At 41.4% G+C, this 20,133-nt stretch overlaps 1 long non-coding RNA gene across 1 annotated transcript; it reads left to right on the forward strand.

Annotated features, from left to right (window-relative positions):
* Positions 1–6: 6 nt before the first annotated feature.
* Positions 7–8,908, forward strand: LOC148046042 (uncharacterized). Its single transcript, XR_015696459.1, has 2 exons — positions 7–3,536; positions 8,185–8,908. It is a non-coding gene; the product is annotated as an uncharacterized LOC148046042 (long non-coding RNA).
* The last annotated feature ends 11,225 nt before the right edge of the window (positions 8,909–20,133 follow it).

Below are 20,133 nucleotides of genomic sequence, written 5' to 3' on the forward strand. Positions count from 1 at the left end.
TCCTGAGGCTGAAATTTCGGGATCAGATCAAATGTCAATATCTTCTTGTGAAAGATGAAACTGAAGGTGGCCACAAATGTAATTAGGTAGTGATTAGGATGAAACTAAATGTATGTAGCTAATTCAACTCATCTGACCTACCATGGCTCCCAGCCCACTGTGTGGGTGTCCCTTCACTGTTGATTCTTCCCCCACCCCATATCTCCCAGTGCCTTGTGCAGGTGCTTCCCCGCAAGACAAATCTCCCTGGCAACTATCCTGTACAGGACAATTAGCTACAGAGGATAACTCACCAAACACGAGAGAGTGAGAGGCTGCTGCACCCTGTGGCCAGGCAGCGAGTCATCCCTCAATGGGCAGAATGCCAGTCCAGCCTATTGCCAGAGTTGAAAAGGTTTGATTTCAACTTTCCTCTTTTCTTTTTGGCCCTTCCCTCTCCCCCCCGCCTCTCTCTCTCTCACACACATACATTCCTTTCTGTCTCTTTCCCCTTTCTCTTCTCCCCCCTCTCTACACCAAGATTCCTACACCATTGTCTGTGGAGGACACTAGTGTGCCCCCACCACTGCCACCCTCTTGCTTATCAATCACACCTTTGGTGAGCATGTGGGGTACCTCATAATCCCTGCAATGTCCTCCGCCCCACCATGGAAGAGCCATAACCTGAAAGGAGCTGGAATAGGATAGGGCGAAGGCAATGCCTTCCCGCCAGCCAACATCACAGCTAGAAAGCTGCAGCTGTCATGTTCTTCCTTGCCAGCTCGAGCTTCTGTCCTGCTTGCCTTGCAATGCCCAGCAGTGGCACAGAGAAAGCCAGGCCCAAGGAAGCACACTAGTGAGGATCTGTGCACTGGTGTGTCTTCTGCTCAACTTGAGACCACCTCTGCTGTGAAGAGCATCTTTGGAGCTCCAAGGTGGCTCAAATACCGCTGTTAAATAGGCAACCTATTTTTTAATTAGTCTACTAGGTCAAAACAAACAACGAAAGCTAAATTCAGTTAGAGGTTATACTGAAGGATACTTTCAAACAAGGGATCAGAAATTAATAATGGGCTTCCTATTGAGATGGCTGACTGATAACAAGCCCTGGAAAGCTTGTTTCTCTGGAATGTGGCTTTTTCCATTTATTAACAGAAGGCATTCCTTTAGTTTATATAATCCTGTAGGATTACTGGAAAGTCCTAGAATCACCCCCAAGATCTGTATATTCTGCAGGAAGCCTTGGGAGTTGTGTTTCAGAGCAGCTATTGAATCATTCAGTTGGCGGGTGGAGCTGCAATTACATTGTGGCTGAAAAAGCAGTCATTTTGGAATTTATTTTTCAAATAGACAATAAGTTGTGCCTTTCATTTTTTTAACCATTTTATGGGATTATTACCTTTATTTGCTAAAAGAGAATCTTTTTTTTGTCACAGCCTGTTACTCCTTTTTGAAGACTTGTGCCATTTTTGAGGTTTCTTTATGGCTAAACAACAATGAAGAGGGTTGCTGGAGGCAAGTTAAAATAAGGAAGCGTGGAGTATCTTTTAATTTAAACCCTCCCAGTGCAACTGAGTTCCAAGAAAATATACAACTCTCAAGAGGACAAGTTTGGGACTGTTCCTCGAGATAGTTGCTGAAGGGTTAGGGACTTTTTTTTCTTCTTACAATCAGCTGCATTTGCTGCCAGAACTGATTCTTTGGTAATCTTGCCCCCTGGATTTGAATGGAAGCATTTAGGAATGATCCAAGATGACTTTTGGATGGCTATGGACCCACCCAGGAATGGGAATTTTGAAGATTGCTGCTTCTTGTGGAAGCACTGGAAAGTTAATAATCTTTTTACATCACTTCCTACAGATAGAATGTTTTTGTAAACATGCTGAGGACTTTTAATTTCCCCTTTTAAACTTTTACTTTTGTTCTTTATCCTTAAATGTTAATTGACTGGATGAGTGCTGTTTTATTTCAACCCCCTGCTAGATTTTATCTGTTTTTTTCTGCCCCTCTCTCTTTGATTATTTGGCTGACTTCAACAACTTCTGCTTTTCTGTATGGAAGCAGCAGGACATGTGTTTCTGAATGGTGAAAGTGTTTATATTTGAATTATATATTATTGACTATTCACTGCAGAGAATCTGCATTTTATTAACCTGCAAAAGGTATTTGGATCAAAATAGTCAGAAAATATCTCCTTTGTTCTTTTTGTGTATTCTCTGCTCTTATCTACTCCACTGAGCAACAACATATCACCATGAAGGCGAACCTATGGCACGTGTGCCAGAAGTGGCATGGAGAGGCCCTCTCTGTGGCACACACACCATTGCCAGTTGCTCTTCTGGTTGCTTGGCTGATCTTTGTGGGTGCCAGAGCACTGGAAAAAAGCTGAAAAACATCCCCCCAAAAGCCCCCCAAAACAGGCTGTTTTCTGGGCCAAAAACAGCCCCAAAATGGCCAGAAAATGACCACAAGACCAGCTGGCCGGCATGCATATGTATGCACATTCTGGTTTGGGCACTCGGTGCCAAAAAGGTCTGCCATCACTGACATATCAGATTACAGAGAGGAGGAGGAGACTGACACATGGGGAGCGGAGAGGGAAGAAACTGTCTAGCAAACATGCAATTTTTAGCTGGATTTTTTTCTAAAAGGTTTGATGAACTCATAAAGACTGTGGAAAACATTTTTTAAGAAGCTGACTGTAAATATTTTAAGCCCACAGAAGGAACTTGTTTTCAAAGCAATAAATATGGAGTCAGAAACAACATCTGTGAAAAAGATTCAGAGAAACATGGACTTAGAAATAGCAGAGTCAACTTCATACATCTTCCTGACGCTCAAACCTGTACAATATCAGAGAGCTCTCTGAGCAGATAAGTAGCAAGTGGGTTTTTCTTTTTAAAGAAACTTGAAGAAGCATGGAAAATGGCCTTATGACATTTAGTTGAGGAATAATTTTATCTATTTTGGGGGAGGAAAGATAGTGTTGGAACAAATGTCCATTTAGGTTCAGTTCCAAGTGGGGAAAAAGACATTGGAAACATGGAGGTTGTTTGGAAAGATGGTTTAATGGTGGACAGGATCACATGTCTTGGAGCTCTTTGGTGAAAAGGGGATCACATGCCTTAAAGATTTTGAAAAAAAGGGGGCAGAGATGCTGAAAATCACTGGGTTTTATGCCCTGGGGCACAGGAAGAGTATCCTGATTGATTGCTGTCAGAGGTCATAGTTAGCTTTGTAGGTTGTCTGTGTGCTAAGTTTGATTGAAACTTGGTGGGTGGTGCAATGAAGGGTAATGAAATGGCTCTGCCTGAAGTGGATAGATCTTTGTTATGTAGAATAGATTGACTCGGGCCTTAATGGCCCATTGACAAAGGTGGAGGGGCTATTAAGAGTGAGTCTGTTTCCTGCCTAAAACATGTTTCTCCATTTCTCATCCAGGGAAATATAATATTCTGCCTTTGTAATATTTCCCAGGCTATTTCATTCTTCTAGGAGAGGAATGGGTGCTTTAATGCCACAAGCAAAAATCAACCTAGGAGAAACTTTGTGGGGAGGTAAGTGAATAATCTCAGTCTAATTCTGAATGGGGATCTGTGTGTACATGTGTATGCAGCTACTTTGACAATGCAGGCAATATAAAAATGCTGGACAAATTTCCCTACCACCAGATAGAAGTCCAAGGTGTTCAGAACTTGCTGTGACAACCACTCCTGAATAAAATCACTCCAAGAATCCATTTAACTGATCAGTTACAATTATGAATGAAGTACAGAAAGAAAACTTTACAATTAATTTCCACTCTCCCCCACAGTCTTTCCAGCTTTCCTCTGGGGATTGAAAAGAATCTTTCGGTCTTTACTTGTCCATCTCAGGGTCCTTTCTTTCATGTCTGCCAGATGGAATGCTTGGTGTTAAGGCTAACCAGTTAGGCTTAGGAAGGTCTGCTTCACTCTGGTTGCTGTGACGGCTTTTAAGTGGAGGACTGGATCCAACACAATTCCTGGTTCAATGAATGCAAGATTTCCTCTGAAGAATTCATTTGGATCCATGTGTTCTGCTTTCACAAGCTGCAGAGTCATCTGCGCAGAGCTGAAAGACATGACAACAGGGTCCCCTCCCCCATTTGTGGGTGAGGAAAGGCATTGTAGGGGAATAAGAGATGGGGAAATAGAGTAGGGGTGGGTAGATGGCTTGCGGGCAGAGTTTGAAAAGAAAAACATCAATGCTACAGTTATTAAACAGAAAATGCGGTTTCAACAATATGGAGGCAGAACAGATTGGGGAAAAACCTGGATTCACATGCTTCAAAAAAGGGATGGACAGATGAAATCATTTAAATATACAATAAATGCAAGAATGAAAATTTTTCTTGTAAATGAACTTAAAATGTTTCCTCATAAACTTGGGCTTTTCTTAAAAGTACAAGGTGGCCAGACCAAACTGAGTAAAGTCATTTTCTTTCTTTTCAATGCTTTTAACTCTTTTCTAATAATTTAAAATCCATATCTCTAGGGATCAGAGACATTTAATAGTTGCAATTACCTTAAGGACACAAAAAGACTTAGTCACACACACACACAGAGACACACACACTGGTCATTCCAGGAGTTGGCCACTGCATGCGTGGTAGATGGGTTTGAGTCCTAGAGGAGAAAGCCTACATAAAAATTGTCTGCCCTTCCTGGCAATCTCTCTAATAAGGGGAGAATATATGCTGACCTATAAACTCTGTATAACTCATGTACAATAAAACATGAGGTATCTTCAACTTTTCCTTTGCCACATATACATACATGTTCTGCTGTTGGTGTTCTCTTATACCTGCCCTGGAAGAGTGCTGAGGGGGAGAATGTTAAATCTGGCTCTGAAGAAAGCTATTCTTTGTTTTGGGAAGATCAGATCATTTAGATATCTTGCATGCAAAGTGCTGCCCTGTCAGCTGGCCAGTGCACATGTGCACACTGGCCAGCTGACTTCGGCCTTCTTTTGAGACCATTTTGTCTCCTTCGAAAAACCGGCCCTACAGGCAAACCGAAAATCCGGGAACTGACTTTCGGTTTGCCCGTAGGGCCATTTTTCTCTCCCCCCTCCCCCGGAGCCTTCAGGGGCCTTCAGGAGGCTTCCCTGAAGACTGTGGAGGGCGAAAATCGCCACTACAGACAAATCAGAAGTTACAATCCCCAAACTTCCAGTTTGTCTCTAAGTCCGTTTTTCGCCATCCAGAGCCTTCAGGCAAGCTCCTGAGGCCTCCGGAGGGCATCTGGGGGGGAGCGGGGGAGGCTGTTTTCGCCCTCCCTAGGTTCTTAGAAAGTCTCTGGAGCCTGGGGAGGGTGAAAAAACTGTGCCAAAAGTGGGGATAGGTAGTTGCTGGGTGGGCATGCATGTGCGCTGTCACGGGAGGGGGGTCACGTGCATAGTATGGATATGGCATGCCCATGCACAATCCCCCCGTGCTCCCCCCACTTTTAGCATAGGAGCCAAAAAAGGTTTGCCATCACTGACCTAAGGACATTAAGAATCCCGGTGGGAGCCCATAAGAACCCAGTTTGTGATCTATCACCTGTTTCCAGGGGAAGGGAAGTTGTCAGTCAACACTAGTGAGGACAGTCTCTCTAGAAAGAAATGCATTTTAAGCCAATGAATGATCATCATCTTCCAGGCTCTTACCTGAATTTGAGGCATACCTGTCTCAATTCTTAATTGGGCATTTGGAGTTCATTTGGGTGCAGCTATGATCGCTCACAGGAATTAAGTTTGTATGGTTTCTAGCAAGTTTTTCTTTGCAAGGATTCTTGTTTGTTTCCCATATAGAATTTGCCTCGATGTTTTGGCCTCAAAAAGTTTTAAGGCAGCAGGTACTAACTGACCTCCGCCTGTGTAAAAGAAATGTTTAATTGCATTTGAGGACCTATTGGCTGTTTGTAATGTATGATCCAGGTGCGCCTTCCATGTTCTTTGTGAGCGGAAAATCACCCCAAGGTATCTAAATGTTCTAACCTGTTCTAAACTACGTTCTTCTATTTTCCAAGAGTATTGGCTAGGTCTCTTAGCAAAAACGAAATTTTTTGATTTATCGAAGTTAAGGACCAACTTGTTCTGCCTGCAATAGTCAGGTGTTGCCCTAATTTCTCTCTTCAGTCCTACAGGAGTTTGTGAAATAATAGCAGCAGCATCGGTATATAGGAGAATTGGAATTTTTTGTTATGCTAGGTTAGGAGGATACAGATCAGGGTTCTGTAAGAGATTGATTAGGGGGTTGATACAGAAGTTAAAAAGAGACAGGGACATGATGCAACCCTGCCCTACCCCTTTTTTGTACCCTTACTGGGCCAATTAAAGTCCCTTAAGGATTACACCTCACTTTCAAGGTAGAATACAATTTTTGTATGAGAAAAAGGAGGCATTTATCTATAGTGGTGCATTTTAATTTCTCCCAGAGGGTATCCTTGGATATTGAACCAAAGGTCTGCTTAAAATCAAGGAAATCCACAGAAAAAGAGGAATTCCACTCCACAGCACGGAGATCAGTCAGACCCCTGACAATAAAGAAGCTGGCTTAGGGAATTTAATATAGCACTCTTGGTATTCCAACATCCATAATTAAGACTGTTCATATGGATTCAAAGAGCAATCTGTTGTGTTTGTAATAAGCGATGTGATTGTTGAAATTAGAGGGAAGATGTTTTACTGGCTTCCAGTGAAACTTCTTTATTAATACATCCCCCTCTCATTCATTGCCTTGTCTGGGGAAGGACTGTTTTTCTGAGAGGACTGCCACTTTTTAGCAGGTTCTTTAACTGTTTCCCTGGCTCTTTGCTCTTTTTCCTCTTCCTTATCCTGCTTAGGGGGGCTAAGCAAGTCTGCCGTAAGAACTTTAGTGGGGGTGCATGGAGCTCAATATTGTGCTTGAGGAAAAACAGCTATAGCTTTTGTCAAAAGCTATAGCTTTTGTGAGAAGGCATTGCTTTGCAAAACATTATGTTCTATTTTCCCATGGTAAACTCTCTGTACTCTGAATTAGCTTGTTGTTCTTAACCTTTTAGGCTTTATCTCTGAATCCATACAGGATGTAATTGTACTAGTTCTTTGTGAGGTGGTCTAGGACTGTTTGTCTCATACCCTTCGCCACCCCTTATGTGTTCCCAGGGTTCCGCCCACAGCCATTAACCCCTACCATTTCTGCTCTGTTGAAATGACCCTAGCTGTTCAAATGGGCAAATGGGCCACAGCCTCTTCAGCCCCACAACTTTTGTCAAGGGCCATTCAGCGAAATACTGCTCAGCCGAGGTGGTGCAGTGGTTAGAGTGCAGCACTGCAGGCTACTTCAGCTGACTGCAATTCAGCAGTTCGGCTGTTCAAATCTCACTGGCTCAAGGTTGACTCAGCCTTCCATCCTTCTGAGGTGGGTAAAATGAGGATCCGGATTGTTGGGGGCAATATGCTGACTCTGTAAACCACTTAGAGAGGGCTGAAAGCCCTATGAAGCGGTATATAAGTCTAACTGCTATTGCTATTGCTACCCTGGGCATTTGGGCTCAGGAGACAGTTGGCCACCAACCAATTGGAGGAAAGGAAGGGAGAAAGAGAGAGGGAGGGAGGGAGGGAGGGAGGAAGTGTTCATGTTGAGTTTCCTCTCTGGGGTTTGTTTCTCCCCCCATTTGCCTTGGTCCAAGCTAGAAAATCATTTGCATTCCCCTACACTTGCTGGAAACCCCTTTGGATCACCCAAATGGATCTGTCTATTACTGCACTAGAGACACTGCACTGTCTATTAATGCACTAGAGATAGAGCGATTCAACAATTTAATGAGTTAATCAGAGTTAGGATGGATTTTTCCAGTTTGATATATTTAATTAAAGAAAGAAAACTCTAATGTAGTTTTGTGTTCATGAGTTTGAAAATGCTTGTTCATATAAGATGCTAGAGTAATTTCTAATGCTTGTAAAATATTATTGAAAGTGAATTCGAAAATATGAATGTTAATAGGGGCAAAAAAAGGTGTATTAGAATTTATTGATTTTGATTGAAACTTGGTGGGTGGTGCAATGAAGGGCAATGAAATGGCTCTGCCTGAAGTGGATAGATCTTTGTTATGTAGAATAGATTGACTCGGGCCTTAATGGCCCATTGACAAAGGTGGAGGGGCTATTAAGAGTGAGTCTGTTTCCTGCCTAAAACATGATTCTCCATTTCTCATCCAGGGAAATATAATATTCTGCCTTTGTAATATTTCCCAGGCTATTTCATTCTTCTAGGAGAGGAATGGGTGCTTTAATGCCACAAGCAAAAATCAACCTAGGAGAAACTTTGTGGGGAGGTAAGTGAATAATCTCAGTCTAATTCTGAATGGGGATCTGTGTGTACATGTGTATGCAGCTACTTTGACAATGCAGGCAATATAAAAATGCTGGACAAATTTCCCTACCACCAGATAGAAGTCCAAGGTGTTCAGAACTTGCTGTGACAACCACTCCTGAATAAAATCACTCCAAGAATCCATTTAACTGATCAGTTACAATTATGAATGAAGTACAGAAAGAAAACTTTACAATTAATTTCCACTCTCCCCCACAGTCTTTCCAGCTTTCCTCTGGGGATTGAAAAGAATCTTTCGGTCTTTACTTGTCCATCTCAGGGTCCTTTCTTTCATGTCTGCCAGATGGAATGCTTGGTGTTAAGGCTAACCAGTTAGGCTTAGGAAGGTCTGCTTCACTCTGGTTGCTGTGACGGCTTTTAAGTGGAGGACTGGATCCAACACAATTCCTGGTTCAATGAATGCAAGATTTCCTCTGAAGAATTCATTTGGATCCATGTGTTCTGCTTTCACAAGCTGCAGAGTCATCTGCGCAGAGCTGAAAGACATGACAACAGGGTCCCCTCCCCCATTTGTGGGTGAGGAAAGGCATTGTAGGGGAATAAGAGATGGGGAAATAGAGTAGGGGTGGGTAGATGGCTTGCGGGCAGAGTTTGAAAAGAAAAACATCAATGCTACAGTTATTAAACAGAAAATGCGGTTTCAACAATATGGAGGCAGAACAGATTGGGGAAAAACCTGGATTCACATGCTTCAAAAAAGGGATGGACAGATGAAATCATTTAAATATACAATAAATGCAAGAATGAAAATTTTTCTTGTAAATGAACTTAAAATGTTTCCTCATAAACTTGGGCTTTTCTTAAAAGTACAAGGTGGCCAGACCAAACTGAGTAAAGTCATTTTCTTTCTTTTCAATGCTTTTAACTCTTTTCTAATAATTTAAAATCCATATCTCTAGGGATCAGAGACATTTAATAGTTGCAATTACCTTAAGGACACAAAAAGACTTAGTCACACACACACAGAGAGACACACACACTGGTCATTCCAGGAGTTGGTTTCAGGGGGTACGCACTGGTACGTGTGTACCTGTTGGTCAAATTTAGTGTGCCTTCCGGTACTCATTTTCCAGATGCCACATACTGGAACATCCCTCCCATTGCCTGCCCCTTGTTCGCTCCCGCTACCTCCCCAGTCACCGCTCACTTGCCCTGCCTGTCTGCACCAGGCTTGTTCCGCCAACAGCTGCCTCATTACCAATAGGGGATGGGAAATCAATGCAGAGGGAGGAAAATGCATGGATTCCCCACCCCCTCCATTGGAAATGAGGTGGCTGTCAGAGAGAAGAGGGTAGCGCTTGCCACGTGGGCTTGTGCAGCAGCCGAAGAAGGAACAGGAGGCAAGGAGTTTGGTCCTATGACTGCAGAATGCTGCAAAAAAACATAAATGCAGGCCAGTTGTTGAGTGTTTCAAATGTGATTGGAACACTCAACAAAATGACCAAAGTGTGTGTGTGTGAGAGAGAGAGAGAGAGAGAGAGAGACAGAGAGGGAGGGAGGGAGGGAGGGAGGGAGGAAATCAGAGAGAGACGAACAGACACACAGAGACAGAGAGATAGAGAAACAGATAGACATAGAGAGAGAGAGAGAAAGAAAGGAAGGAACAAAAAAGAAAGAAAAAATGAAAGGGGGAGAAAGAGATGAAAGAAAGAAAGAAAAAAATGAAAAAGAAAGAGTACTTATGACCACAATTGAGCCCAAAATTTTGGTTGCTAAGCGAGACGTTATTAAGTGAGTTTCACCAAATTTTCCAAGTTGGCCACTCCCACAAAACAGGCCACACCTACATAATAGGTTCTAAGAAAATTTGAAACCCACCACTGAGTCATTCCCCCCATAAATCTCAATTTCTTTGTGAGGTGGTCTAGGACTGTTTGTCTCATACCCTTCGCCACCCCTTATGTGTTTCCAGGGTTCCGCCCACAGCCATTAACCCCTAACATTTCTGCTCTGTTGAAATGACCCTAGCTGTTCAAATGGGCAAATGGGCCACAGCCTCTTCAGCCCCACAACTTTTGTCAAGGGCCATTCGGCGAAATACTGCTCAGCCGAGGTGGCGCAGTGGTTAGAGTGCAGCACTGCAGGCTACTTCAGCTGACTGCAATTCAGCAGTTCAGCTGTTCAAATCTCACCGGCTCAAGGTTGACTCAGCCTTCCATCCTTCTGAGGTGGGTAAAATGAGGATCCGGATTGTTGGGGGCAATATGCTGACTCTGTAAACCACTTAGAGAGGGCTGAAAGCCCTATGAAGCGGTATATAAGTCTAACTGCTATTGCTATTGCTACCCTGGGCATTTGGGCTCAGGAGACAGTTGGCCACCAACCAATTGGAGGAAAGGAAGGGAGAAAGAGAGAGGGAGGGAGGGAGGAAGTGTTCATGTTGAGTTTCCTCTCTGGGGTTTGTTTCTCCCCCCATTTGCCTTGGTCCAAGCTAGAAAACCATTTGCATTCCCCTACACTTGCTGGAAACCCCTTTGGATCCCCCAAATGGATCTGTCTATTACTGCACTAGAGACACTGCACTGTCTATTAATGCACTAGAGATAGAGCGATTCAACAATTTAATGAGTTAATCAGAGTTAGGATGGATTTTTCCAGTTTGATATATTTAATTAAAGAAAGAAAACTCTAATGTAGTTTTGTGTTCATGAGTTTGAAAATGCTTTTGTTCATATAAGATGCTAGAGTAATTTCTAATGCTTGTAAAATATTATTGAAAGTGAATTCAAAAATATGAATGTTAATAGGGGCAAAAAAAGGTGTATTAGAATTTATTGATTTTAGTTAAAGAATCTGTAAGAGTGTAGTAAATTCTGTTAGTGTCAATGATAATAATCTATAAGGATTAATAAGTGTAAACAGAAATATATATTATTTCCCACAGTAAGAAAAAATAGAGATAGTTTATTTCATTTCTTTATTGAAAGAAATGAACATAATTGTTTCTATTTGGAAACTGCTTCTCAATTTTGTGCTTGTGATCGGAAAAATGAAACTGGTTTTGGTTTTGCTTATTAGATATGCTTGTTGTTATAGAAATGGCTAGTATATATTACTGTGTAAAAGTAAAAAGCTGACGGTGTAATATTATCTTCTACTGTGCTAAAGAGTCAGAAATCAATGCCTTCCACCCCTTTCCCCTTCTACCTCATACTTTCTCCTTTTCTCTTTTCTCCTCCCCTAATTTCTCATTAGTTTTATCTTTTCTATTTTATATTCTTATAAACTAACACAAATTTAAATGCAAAAAAAGTTGTTATTAATATCAGCAATGATATATGTCTCTATCATTAGACTGTCTCTAAAAGATGTTATCAAAGAATAACAAGTTTTATCTGATAAGACAAAGACTGAATTGAAAATGGACTTAAAATGACATGCTACATGAATGAAATGGAAAAAATGATACATTGGACATATGAAAGAAACTGACTGATGTTTTAATAATTAAAAAGAACATGCAAAGAATAAACCATGAGAGCAACCTGAGCATTTTTTATATTGGTTTTTACAAAAGAGACATTAAAGCTTTGAAGAATCTTATTAGAGAGGACAAAGAAGAAATGAAATCAAATTCTATGACATTATTTGAACTAAAGGTTAAGATTTAAGAAGTAAAAGGAATATAAAGTTGGTTTATTTGCTCAAGCTTAACATAGATATGTTTTTATTTCTGGTAACTTTTAATAGCCTTTGGCTGACACCAGGACTGAACTGATGGTGCTTTATGGATTTGTTTACAGAAAAAGATGGGATTTGGGAAGAAAAGATCCTTTGTTACATTTTAAGAAAACACGATAAGTTAATAAAATTGTTTATAATTGTTGTGATGAAGGTTGGAAGTAATTTATTTATATATTTCTCTTTTTTCTTTATTATGTTCTTATTTTTCTTTCTATTTTTATGTCATTCCTATTTTTTTTCCTTTCCATCTCTTACTCCTTTCTATTTTGCAATCTTTCTTTTAGTTTGTATCAGTTTTTATTATTGTAATTATAGTCTTCATTAAAATTATTTGGAAAAAAGGGAAATTCTACAAAAGTATTTGTCACTGACTCCTTAAATAAGTTTTCAATTTTTCAGCTTAGGCTACACTTCTTGGGTTTCTTGATAATGTCCCACCCAAATATTAATCTGTTTTGACCCGGTTTAGCATTTTGAGATCAGCTAAGCATCGCCAAAAGATACTAGAGACAGTTTTAAGCTGACATTTGATACTTGATAGCTCCATTGAATTCTGTGGGAATTTTGAGTAGAAATGTATATATGTAGGATCGTGCCACTAAAACCAGAAAATAAACTCGCAACCATACCTTACTTCTTATGTCCATCTGAAATCTCACAGGATTTTTAATGTATGCTTTAAGCCAAACAGGAAGCAAATCAATAGATAATGATCAAAACCAGGGATAGCTGCCTAATGAAGACAAATATTGCATATTTGAGGGGGGAAATAACATTCATCTAATGACTATTCAAAATTACAATGACACTGAAAAAGTGATTTATGATCAGTTTTTACACTTATGACCATTGCAGTATTCCCATGGTGATGTGATTAAAATTCTACCATGTATTTGTGACAGTTGCTCTGTCCTGGGGCCATGTGGTCACTATTTGAACCCCTACATTGGCTTCCATCAAGCAAAACCAATGGGGAAGCTAGATTCATTTAAAGATGAATCACTGCATGATTCATTTAGAAACAGCAGTGATTCACTTAACAACTGTGATAAAAAAGATCATAAAATGGGACAAAACTTACTTTACAACTTCCTTGCTTAGCAATGGAAGTTTTGGGCTCAATTGTGGTCATAGGTTGAGGACTACTTGTGAAATGGAAAGGAAAGGAAAAGGAAAGGAGAAGAGAAATAGAATGGAATGGAATAGCTTGGAAGGGACCTTGAAGAGCTTCTAATCCAACCCCCTGCTCAGGCAGGAAACTCTATACCATTTCAGACAAATGGTTGTTCAATCTCTTCTAAAATGTTTTCAGTGTTGGGGCATTCAAAATGTGTAGGCAACCCCTGAGATATTAGAACACTGTTATTATGTCAACCTTAGTCCTTATTTTCATTAAACTAGATATGCCCAATTCCAGCTGCCATTCTTTAACATGTTTTTGCCTCTAGTCCCCTAATCATCTTTGTTGTTCTCAGCACTCTTTCTAGAGTCTCAACATCTTTTTTACATCATGGTGCCCAAAATTAGATGTGATATTCCAAGTGTGGCCTTATTAAGTAATTATAAAGTGGTATTCACACTTCACGTGATCTTGATTCTATCCCTCTGTTAATGCAGTCTAGAACTGTGTTGGCTTGTTTGGCAGCTGCAGCCCATTGATGGCTCATATTTAAGTGATTGTCTGCTAGATCTCTCTCACAATTACTATTGTTGAGCCAGGTACCATCTATATCTCTGCATTTGATTTTTCTTGCCTAAATGTAGAACCTTACTTTTTTCCCCATTGAATTTCTTTTTGTTAGATAGCATCCAATGTACAAGTCTGGCAAGATCCGTCTGTATCTTAAGCCTATCTTCTGGAGTGTTGGCTATTCCTGCCAGCTTAGTGTCAATTGCAAATTTGATAAGTTCTCCATCTATCCCCTTATCCAAATTGTGGTTGAAGTGTTGAAGAGTACTGGGCCTAAAACATAGCCTTGGTGTACCCCACAGCATAATTCCCTCCATGTAGATGCAGTTCCATTAACAATTAAACATTGAGTGCGATTGGTCAGCCAGTTATGAATCCATCTGGTAGTGATGCTACTTCAGTGATCCTGAGGACACAGATAAACCTCCAAGTGGTCTCAATGATTTTTCTAAAAGAATGCAAATGACCAGCTGTCTGTAAGGAATATAAATCCTTCCATTTCAACCTTCCAAGCAGAGCTGAAGAAGCTTCTTGGATGAAAAGCAAAACGTCTTCAAAGAAAAAAACAAGAAAGTCCAGTTGCCTACTGAAAAACCACCTTTGGGACAACCATGACCTAGATGACTAAGAATCTCCATACTTTCTTTAGAAGTTAACTTCTAAAGAATAGGAATGGGAATGAATGCATCTTATCTCTAGTTACATATGTACACTCTGAGCTGAGCACATCCTGATATTTCATTTCCTACAATTGATGAGATTATATTTAGTGAAAAGCCATTTCTAGGACTACTAAAGCTTCTAGACCTAGGAGGCAATCACTGAGACAACAAATACAGATAGTCCTTGATATGCATCCATAATTGAAACAAGAATTGCAGTTGTAAGGTGTTCTGGTCATTAAGTAACCATATGACCACATCCAATTTTATGATTATTTTTGTGGCAGTCATTAAGCGGATACAACAGTCACATGGTAAACATTATGGTTTTAGTGAGTTCTGTGGTTAATCAAATCCATTGTCCACAATCGGCAGTTTTTGGGTGAAAACCAGGAATAAATGTCAATTTCCAGCAAAAAAAAAATTGTAACTAGAGGAGCAGAAGTACACATGGCAGTCATGGAATGCTGCAAAGGGTTGTAAAAGTGTGTAGTTTGCTAATCACTCAAAATGCAATCATATGACCACAGGGGGAGCAGTTGTCATAATCTTGAATGATTGCTAAGTGATTGGTCATAAATTGAGGATTACTGTACTTTGGGCAAATGTATGAACAATGTTCTACAATTTTGCTGCCATCTACTGGCTGTCTTCATTTTGCAGAACAGATGTAGTAAACTTATTTTTTGCTGTGTTTTAACAAATTCATGGAGGATTTGTCAATGAATATTAAACAGGTAAATGCATCTTTGGTGTTCACAGGGGGTATGACAGTGCATATACCTGTGCTGTAATTTTAGGAACAGATAAAAGTTTTCTACCTTCTTAAGGAGCTTTCAAGAAGCATCTGCTCACCCACTAGTCTCCTTGTATTCCAGATTTGATGAACTCTTAATTTGCTACTCTTTTCATTGGGTAAGGTATGAGGTCCATGACAAGCAGTGTTTCATATAGTAGGATAGAGAAAGATTGAGGCACACTATGTGTAGAGCAGGTGAACAGGGTTTATTCCACTGTGGACTCATCAGTACTTACCATTTTTCGGACTATAAGTCACATTGGAGTATAAGACATATCAAGATTTCAAAGAGATAAATTGGAAAAAAAAAAATTTGCCCTCCCCTGCCCCCAGGAGCACTCTGCAGGCCTCCCAAATCCTCTGCACACCCATTTTTGTGAAAAAGGGGTGTGCAGAGACTTTGAGAGGCCTGCAAAGTGCTCCTGGAGGCAGGGGAGGGCAAAAATGCAAGGGGGGGGGGTTGGGAGGTGAGAAATGGGCCTCTTTTTGCAAAAAAAAAGGGGGCCATGCAGAGGGTGCGGGGGGCCTGTAGAGTGTAGAGTGCTCCCGGGGGCTGGGAAGGGCAAAAACCGAGCAAAAAACAGCCCATTTTTTATTAAAATGGACCTTTTGTGTGTGTGCAAAAAACAGGGTCTGCAGAGAATTTGGAAGGCCTCCAGAGTGCTCCTGGGGGCTTGGGAGGGCAAAAATAGCCCCATTTTTTGTGAGAAACGGGCCAATTTTTCGCTCATTTTTGCCCTCCCCAGTCCCCAGGAGCACTTTGCATGCCTCCCAAACCCCCTGCGCATCCATTTTGCGAAAAACTAGATGCGCGGGGTGGGGTTTAGGGAGGCCACAAATGTTGTATTCAGTGTATAAGATGCACTCAGATTTTCACATCTTTTTTGGAGGGGAAAGGTGCGTCTTATACTCCGAAAAATACGGTAAGTAGTAACTAAGGACCATCTAGCTTTAGTTTTGACCATTGTTTTTCAAACTTGGCAACTTCAAGATGAGTGGATTTCAACATCCAGAATTCCTCTGCTGGTATGCTGGCTTCTGGGAGTTGAAGTCCACACATTTTAAAGTTACAAAGTTTAAAACACAAGGGCCTTGACTGTTTATTTTCTCCTTCCAAATGCAGTTTGTTTATACACGCCAATTCCCAGTGCCCTCTAGTGGTTAAATTACATATTTTACAATTTCAGTCTCAAAGCATTTTCCAAATTCTATACAGCTGTTACATATTATGTTGGGTTGACAAAATCAGAAATGACGAAGTGATAAGTTGCCTGGGAAAGCAAGGGAAATTATCAAAGCCATAAAAAAGCAAAAGTTAGGATATGATGCTGAGATAGTTTGCCTGCACTAGAGATACCCTGCAATTGTGATGCAATTATTTGACCCCCCAGCAGTCAAAGCTAACTTCTAAAATCTTTGCCCCTGATGTCCAAATCTTTATTGTTATAGTCTCATTTTCCTTCTGCTTACCAAACTGCACATTTTGTTCTAATTTATATTAGAATATAAATATATTAAAAGGCGTAAATATGGGATACTGTGATTTGTAATGGTAATTATTAAAGATGTCTTAAAAGTTCACTCCTTTTGTGTTCCCACGTTAACCATCATCATCGCCACCATTCCACCATCAATCCAATTAAGCATGTCATACATTACTATTATTATTATGTTTTTCTCTTAGATTTAAAACTACCACATTGGCAGCAACTCTGGGGGAGCTCCAATGTTTTTAGCCAAAACAATATTTTTTGGAGTATAAGACGCATCTTTTTACTCCAAAAGAGAGTGAAAATGTGGGTGTATCTTATACTCCGAATGTGACCCCACCCACCCGATCCACACGTCGCATTTTCGAGTGGTTCCAGGAGGCAGGAATCCTCACTTCCACTTGGATTTTGATAAGGTTTTTATCAAAGAGCCAAGGTGGCGCAGTGGTTAAATGCAGCACTGCAGGCTACTGCTAGATCAGCAGTTCAGCGGTTCAAATCTCACCGGCTCAGGGTTGACTCAGCCTTCCATCCTTCCGAGGTGGGTAAAATGAGGACCCAGATTGTTGGGGGCAATATGCTGACTCTCTGTAAACCGCTTAGAGAGGGCTGAAAGCCCTATGAAGCGGTATATAAGTCTACTGCTATTGCTATTGCTATCCATTTAAAACAAACCCTATCATCCTATGTGCATTTAACTGGAGGGCTGGGGTGGAGTGGGGTATGATTTTCATGGGGGCAGAAGAGGTATTTGGCACCGAGGGCTCCATTCCCAAGATGCCCCATCTTCCTACCTATAACCATAGGCATTGAAAGCCTGGATTTCTTGCAGCAAGCCCGATAGAGACACAGCACTTTAGTCCTTCTGGACACAACCATCTCATAAACACATTGACGGGCTTCCCAGCACCTACACCTTTGCTGCTTCCCGAAATGGCCGTGGGAAGCGCGGGGGGTTGGGACTCGTTTGGCGAAGCAGGCACTGCAAAGGAGGTGTAAGGCATTTGCCATGATCTCCATCGCCTGGAACGCCTTTGGTTCTGATCCGCTGCCTTCTGACAGTGTTTGTTTTAAATGGATGAAAAGTTTGTTATCAAAATCCAAGTGGAAGTTAGGATCCCTGCCGCCTGGAACCACCCAAAAATGCAAGGCACAGAGGCGGCGATGATGTGTGGCAATCCCTGCAGCCTGGAACAGCTGACTGGGGATATTCCACCCGCTGTTGGTTATAAGGATGCTAGCCAGATTAATACTGATAGATGCTGGTAGGCAGAGGCAGAATTTTTTTTTCTTGTTTTGCTCCCCCAAAATTAAGTTGTGTCTTATACTCCAGTGCATCTTATACTCCGAAAAATAGGGTATATTTGTCAGACATGAAAACTGTAAATAATATTAGTTCTGCAAAGGAATGTTAAGCTTGCAGTGCTTATTATCCCCGGCCAATGGAACATCACAAATAATTAAAACAATATTAAAAAATCATCAAACATCAGATGTATATTGCTCTTTTGACTTATACTACTGTATAATAATATTGTTTCCCCCAAAATACAACCTACCCAGAAAATAAGCCCTAGCCTTTTTTGGGGGGTTGAACCTAATATAAGCCCACCCCAAAAAGAAGCCCTAGTGAAAAATAATCCCACCCTCTCCTCCCATTTTTCAGCCCATCCTCCTTTACTTGGGGATGATTTATACAAGAACAAAGCAAACCCATTCGGTCCAACTGCATATCTACACACTGGAAGAATTGTTGCTTCAGCAGGCAGCCGCTCCATGGCTGCCTATATCAGTATATTTTTTTTTACCTTTTAATATTTATTTATTTTGTCAAACATGAATTAGATAACAGATATACTGTAAGTATAGACATGATTATGAATCCATGAAATGAATACGAATATAAGGGAATATTAGGACAGGGATGGAAGGCACGGTTGTGTGCTTATGCATTCCCCTTACAGACCTCTTAGGAAAGAGGCGAGGTGAACAGTAGACAGCCTAAGGTTAAAGTTTTGGGAGTTTGACTCCGCCTTCTTCCTTTTAGAGACTGAATCTATTAACCTTTTTTCTATCACACCTCTCCTGGCTAACTCCCAGTTTAATGAAAACGTAGCAGATGATTTCTCATACTCCTTATTCTTGTTGTCCCGTCCCACCCCTGGACTCAGGACCAGACGGTAGCTGGAGTGGGGTTGGATTATCATGTCAACTCATTGAGGAGCGTGTCAGGTAAGACAAACACCTTTTCTCCGATGTGTTGATGTGAGAATCCACATACCAAAGCCGGCTTGTCCTAAGGATGAACCGTATTCTGGTCCTGACCCCCAGGTTTGTATGCACTTTCTGGAGTACCTTTTTGCTAAAGGCCGCCTCAGCCGAGGCGAATGCATCCAGCTTATAATGTCTGATGAATGGGAACAATGAGGACCAGGTTGCTGCCCTACAGATCTCCTGTATGCAGAACATTTGATCAAAAGTCAAAAAGGATTCCATATTGTTTTCATCTTAAGTACCTTTTACTTACTGTTTAAAACTGTGTTATGGCTGGTTGATGTTCAAAAATATCTCAAGTTATGTCCTTTGTCAACAGGAAATACCAGCCTTACAGAGAAGATCCATGCTTGTCTGGGTATTTCCTCCAAGCATACCAGTGCTCATTTTTTCCCCAGGGCCTTGACCACAACTATGGAAACCACTATCTCTGCCAACTCTCTAGCCCCATGATGGCAAACCTATGGTATCCGTGTCCAAAGTGGCACATGGATCCACATTGCCTGGCATGGGTGGCAGCACCCATTCCTTTTCTATGTTCAGGCACTCATGCGCTTGCGATGATCAGTTGACCTATGTGAGCGCAGCAGTGCCGGAAACTGGAACAGCTGGTCTTCTGTTTTCCAGCACGTGCATGCGTGCTGGCCAGCTGAGTGGCATGTGCGCATGCACAGCAGTAACCAGATGATTTGCTGGCTGGGGTGCGTGCACGCACCGTTTTCCGGTGTACGCTTGCCCCCTGGGAAGCTTCTCTTCCAGGTTGCATCCTAGACAAGTACGTGCACACGCGCACCGCATGCATGCGAAGCACTCCCCTTTGGGCATTTGGTGCTGAAAAGGTTTGCCATCACTGCTCTAGCCTATGTAACATAAGAGGACCTTGGCCCAGAGACCACACTATAGGATTTGCAACAACAATGGCATTTTTCCTCCTGCAGCTTTTTCAGAGTTTAACAAATGTCATAGTTCACCCCTTTCTGTGCATTTGTATATCTCCTTCCACCCTGTACAACAAACAGGCTCAGCTTGCTAACAGAGTAGGTTGTTCTTTAGATTCCCTGAAGCATTGTAATATCAGAATTCTCCCTTTTTTCAACTTGTGTCTTAACAAATATGGGTTAGCTGCCTCACTAACTCAGGACCTGCTCCCAGGGCTCCAAAGCTGCCAGCTGCAA

This window comes from Thamnophis sirtalis, unplaced genomic scaffold (genome assembly GCF_051295495.1).
Source record: "Thamnophis sirtalis isolate CommonGarterSnake01/CBP01778 unplaced genomic scaffold, rThaSir2_p1.2 scaffold_4, whole genome shotgun sequence".
NCBI classification, from domain to species: domain Eukaryota; kingdom Metazoa; phylum Chordata; class Lepidosauria; order Squamata; family Natricidae; genus Thamnophis; species Thamnophis sirtalis.